Source organism: Pseudophryne corroboree, chromosome 9, assembly GCF_028390025.1.
Source record: "Pseudophryne corroboree isolate aPseCor3 chromosome 9, aPseCor3.hap2, whole genome shotgun sequence".
Classification (NCBI taxonomy): Eukaryota; Metazoa; Chordata; class Amphibia; order Anura; family Myobatrachidae; genus Pseudophryne; species Pseudophryne corroboree.
Window position 1 is genome coordinate 61,613,236 of NC_086452.1, and position 6,000 is coordinate 61,619,235.

General features: G+C 47.2%; 1 long non-coding RNA gene across 1 annotated transcript in view; it reads left to right on the top strand.

The window, feature by feature from the left end:
- Positions 1–2,594, top strand: part of LOC134957475 (uncharacterized) — a 52,314-nt gene extending 49,720 nt beyond the window's left edge. Inside the window, exon 2 of the long non-coding RNA XR_010186611.1 lies at positions 2,371–2,594. This is a non-coding gene — a long non-coding RNA (uncharacterized LOC134957475). The remainder of the gene's footprint in view (positions 1–2,370) is intronic.
- Positions 2,595–6,000: the final 3,406 nt, after the last annotated feature.

Consider the following 6,000-nt stretch of genomic DNA (forward strand, 5'->3'; position numbering starts at 1 on the left):
TCCCTCTGCGCATCTCGCATATATAGAAATGCATCCTTTAAATGCTCTATAGTCAATAAAATACTGTCCCTGTCAAAGGTATCAATATTTTTAGTCAGGGAATCCGACCAAGCCACCTCAGCTCTGCACATCCAGGCTGAGGCGATCGCTGGTCGCAGTATAACACCAGCATGTGTGTGTATACTTTTTAGGATATTTTTCAGCCTCCTATCAGCTGGCTCCTTAAGTACGGCCCTATCCGTAGATGGTACCGCCACTTGTTCTGATAAGCGTGTGAACTTCTGGCGGGAAAAGGTATACCGCCAATAATTTTCTATCGGGGGAAACCCACGCATCATCACACACTTCATTTAATTTATCTGATTCAGGAAAAACTACAGGTAGTTTTTTCACCTCACATATAATACCCTTTTTTGTGGTACTTGGAGTATCAGAAATATGTAACACCTCCTTCATTGCCCTTAACGTGTGGCCCTAAAAGAAAATACGTTTGTTTCTTCACCGTCGACACTGAAATCAGTGTCCGTGTCTGGGTCTGTGTCGACCGACTGAGGTAAATGGGCATTTTACAGCCCCTGACGGTGTTTGAGACGCCTGGACAGATACTAATTTGTTCGCCGGCCCTCTCATGTCGTCAACCGGCTTGCAGCGTGTTGACATTGTCACGTAATTTCCATAAATAAGCCATCCATTCCGGTGTCGACTCCCTAGAGAGTGACATCACCATTACAGGCAATTTGCTCCGCCTCCTCACCAATATTTTCCTCATACATGTCGACACACACGTACCGACATACAGCACACACATAGGGAATGCTCTGATAGAGGACAGGACCCACTAGCCCTTTGGGGAGACAGAGGGAGAGTTTGCCAGCACACACCAAAACGCTATAATTATCCAGGGACAACCTTTATATAAGTGTTCCTCCCTTATAGCATTTTAATATATATACATATCGCCAAATCAGTGCCCCCCCTCTCTGTTTTAACCCTGTTTCTGTAGTGCAGTGCAGGGGAGAGCATGGGAGCCTTCCCACCAGCCTTTCTGTGAGGGAAAATGGCGCTGTGTGCTGAGGAGAATAGGCCCCGCCCCCTTTTCGGCGGGCTTCTTCTCCGGAGTTTTAGATATCTGGCAGGGGTTAAATACATCCATATAGCCTCAAGGGCTATATGTGATGTATTTTTCGCCATACAGGTATTATACATTGCTGCCCAGGGCGCCCCCCCCCAGCGCCCTGCACCCTCCGTGACCGCTGTGTGAAGTGTGCTGACAACAATGGCGCACAGCTGCAGTGCTGTGCGCTACCTGATGAAGACTGAGAGTCTTCTGCCGCCTGGTTCCGGACCTCTTCATCTTCAGCGTCTGCAAGGGGGGTCGGCGGCGCGGCTCCGGGACGAACCCCAGGGCGAGCCCTGTGTTCCGACTCCCTCTGGAGCTATGTCCAGTAGCCTAAGAATCCAATCCATCCTGCACGCAGGTGAGTTGAAAATCTCTCCCCTAAGTCCCTCGATGCAGTGAGCCTGTTGCCAGCAGGACTCACTGAAAATAAAGAACCTAAAAACTTTTTCTAAGTAACTCTTTAAGAGAGCCACCTAGATTGCACCCTTCTCGGCCGGGCACAAAAACCTAACTGAGGCTTGGAGGAGGGTCATAGGGGGAGGAGCCAGTACACACCATGTGATCCTAAAAGCTTGCTTTTGTGCCCTGTCTCCTGCGGAGCCGCTATTCCCCATGGTCCTGACGGAGTCCCCAGCATCCACTAGGACGTTAGAGAAAGTTTGTTGCAGTTTCTGAGTAGCTCTGGACTTACTCAGCCGCTGCGATCACTTCAGTCTTTTTGGTCCCGGAATTGACGTCAGACACCCGCCCTGCAAACACTTGGACACGCCTGCGTTTTCCCAAACACTCCCAGAAAACGGTCAGTTGACACCCACAAACGCCCTCTTCCTGTCAATCTCCTTGCGATCGGCTGTGCAAATGGATTCTTCGTTAAATCCATCCTCTTTGTACCCGTACGACGCGCCTGTGCATACGCATGCGCAGTTTTGCTGAGATTTAACCAGATCGCAGCGCTGCAAAAAGTTGCTAGCGAGCGATCAACTCGGAATGACCCCCTAAATGGACCAAAGGGGTTCTTATCTACCGTCAAATTCTATGCTTCATCTCTGACTCTGGCCCTATATTATTGGTTCTCCGTGAATAAAAACGTCATGCTTGTCTGTGCAGCAGAATCCTTTATCGCATAACTCGCTTCTTTTTAATCCAGTGGAGAAGAATGAGCCGCTGACAGTGTAATGTGCACATAGATTTGGTGGGTACCAGAAAAACAATGAAAGTTGCTTATCTATTTGTTGGGTCCTTTCTTATAGGATACAGAAGGGTGGCCGGAATCCTCCAATGTTCTCCATTTAGGTGTGGTCCCTGAGTTTTTGACCTAATGGATGTTAACCAATTGCTGTTAACCTATTGGCTGTCAGCTTAAATACTGTATATCTTCTATATGACAACCATACATGTACGTCTTATAAATGTTAATAATAAAAATATATTACAAGTCACATGTCCGTGCAGAAATAAACACACTGGCCATTTATACATCCGTGCTCTTTTTTCCTAGCACAATGTGGCAATAGATGGGGAATTATGCATACATATATAAATAGAGACCGTCTTCTGGGAAGCGTTTGGCAAGGGCCCAGGATGGCAGGAAAGATAAAAGCCTGGCCCTACAGGAAAATGCCCACATAAAACCCTAATCATTTCCCCCCTGGATGAGACCACCCACAGAACGTTGATTCTATCCAAAGCTCCAAGTGAATGTACATTTCAAACACTGACATGAATGTTACAATGCAGAGACTTATACAGTATTACAAATCATCAGCAGCAACTGCAGAGGAAGAGACTGGATTCGTTACTAGTTTAGAAACGTCCCTAGAATTGTCCTCTATTATAATGGATATTTGCAGAACCCCAGCCAGACCCATACTTGGGAGATAAAACTATGGAGACATACAAACAGAATCCAATTATTGTAATTCAGCGTTCCACTCCGTCCCTATTGCACTGTCATCAGATACATAAATATTTACTTATTAAGCCATAAACAGCCACACAGAATGCAGCCAAGATTAAAGCATCAATGTATTTGTTTTGTGAGACATGTATCCCTGAGGGACAGAGTAATAGGAACCATCTGTGACTTGTCTATCGCAGCCTTATCTCTGGGACCCATGGTAGAATAATTCATAATACCAACAAATACATAGGTGATGGCTTTGCCTGCGATTGAGAGGTTACATATAAACGATTATTAAATCCTGTGGATACGTGCTAACAAAGATGTCAGACAAAAGGGGCAGATGGAGGGCTTCCTTCATTGTAATCCCAAAGTGACATATACATACAGACATGTTCTCTATCACCGTATATGGGGGGTAATTCCAAGTTGATCGCAGCAGGACATTTTTTAGCAGTTGGGCAACACCATGTGCACTGCAGGGGGGCAGATATAACATGTGCAGAGAGAGTTAGATTTGGGTGGGTTATTTTGTTTCTGTGCAGGGTAAATACTGGCTGCTTTACTTTTACACTGCAATTTAGATTGCAGATTCAATTCGCCACACCCAAATCTATCTCTCTCTGCACATGTTATATCTGCCTCCCCTGCAGTGCACATAGGGGGTAATTCCAAGTTGATCGCAGCAGGATTTTTGATAGCAACTGGGCAAAACCATGTGCACTGCAGGGGAGGCAGATATAACATGTGCAGAGAGAGTTAGATTTGGGTGGGTTATTTTATTTCTGTGCAGGGTAAATACTGGCTGCTTTATTTTTACACTGCAAATTAGATTGCAGATTGAACACACCACACCCAAATTTAACTCTCTCTGCACATGTTATATTTGCCCCCCCTGCAGTGCACATGGTTTTGCCCAACTGCTAACAAAGTTCCTGCTACGATCAACTCAGAATTACCCCCAGGGGGCCTAATTCAGACCTGATCACAGCAGCAAATTTGTTAGCTAATGAGCAAAACCATGTGCACTGCAGGGGGGGCAAATATAACATGTGCAGAGAGAGTTAGATTTGGGTGGATTATTTTGCTTCTGTGCAGGGTAAATACTGGCGGCTTTATTTTGACACTGCAATTTAGATTATTGTTTGAACACACCCCACCCAAATCTCTCTCTGCACATGTTACATCTGCCCCCCCCCCCCCCCCCCCCCCCTGCAGTGCACATGGTTTTGTCCATTAGCTAACAAATTTGCTGCTGCGATCAGATCTGAGTTACCCCCCATGGAGGACAGCGCTGAATATGAATCATAGCACAATGATGAACACAAAATATACAGTTGTTTTCTCTTTATGACCTAGGAATAATTCTTCTCCAGATTTCAATTCTGGAGCCTCATACAGCTCCTCAAGTAGTGGGGCTATAGGAGGCTCCCGAGCCCCATGACCACATACGCCCACATACGCTCTGCTTCCGGCAACTCGTTCACACTTCACCTGACCCGGTATTTAACCCAGGAATAACACTGCTTTATTCCTGGGTTAAATTGCTTTCACCCCACACAGTGATTTTTGCAGCTTGGCGTACACATGTGATCGCACACTTGAACGGCGAATATACACTCCTCCTGGGGGCAGCGACTATCTGAACGCAGGACAGCAAAGTTAGCAGTCCAGCGATCAGGCCTGAATCCCCCCCATAGACTGTGACATCCCTTGTGACAGCCACATCACCGCTGTACCCCAATTACATTACCCTCATTGACATTCCATAGTTGTTTTTTAGTTATTTATTCTTTATTTACTTATTTTATTTTTTATTATATAGGAAACGCCAACAACAACAACCATAACCATCGCCATAATATAACACACACAAAAGAAACACCATACATACAAAAGAAAACAACAGACTGAAAACCCACTATTAAATCCCACCAAAATCTCTAATGGCCTGCACTCCGCTACAGCGCTAGGAGGGTGGGGAACTTCTGCTGAGAGTGACTCCTTCCTGCTGCTCCTTATCCCTGGATCCTGCCTCCTCCCCAACCAAGGGGGTAATTCCGAGTTGATCGCACGTAGCAACTTTTTGCTGCTGGTGCGATCAACTAGACGCCGCCTATGGGGGAGTGTATTTTAGCATATTCAGGGCTGCGATCGCTTGTGCAGCCCTGCTATGCTAAAAAAGTTTCCTGCAAAACAAGACCAGGGTCATACTTACTTACCCTGTGCGACGGATCCAGCGACGAAGGTCCCGGGATTGACGTCAGACATCCGCCCTCCAAACGCCTGGACAAGCCTGCGTTCGGATCTCCACGCCCGGAAAACGGTGAGTAGCCCCCCGGAACGCCTCCTCCCTGTCAATCTTCTTGCGATCACGCTAGCGATCACTTTCTTCTTTGTTCTGGCCGCAGCCCGGTGACGGTGCGCGTGCGCAATACGGCCACCATGCATGCACTGTTCCAACCCGTTCGCACCGCAGCGAAGAACCGCTGAGTGCGAACGGGTCGGAATGACCCCCCCAAGTGCAGCCATACTGCCTTATTGGCCAGCAGGCTGCCCCAGGTGTTAGAACTGGGACGGGCTCCCCCGATTTTGCGCCGCTGGCCCGCCTCGCTCCCCTCCCCCTTACCAGGCTCCGGCACCATTGTGCCTCCATAAGTGTGACAGCAGACCTTTTGCATCAGGGGATGGTGGTCCAGTTGATGATCTAGAAATCGTGAGGCCTACACAAATTCCAGCGTAGGGGCTCACTGCTCATTGTCTGGAGGTTACGTTGTCGTTGATGGATTTACTGTCCCTGATATCAGTGAGGAATAAGATAGCGATCAGTAACATCAGGGTCACAATTTGCTCATTGGAATACCCAGTTCCATACTGTCAGTTTATGACATTCTCCCAAACACTGCATAGATCCATACCATTTATCAGGCAAAGATACACAAATCCTGCCACCCAAAGCGATGGACACACATCTGGGCCT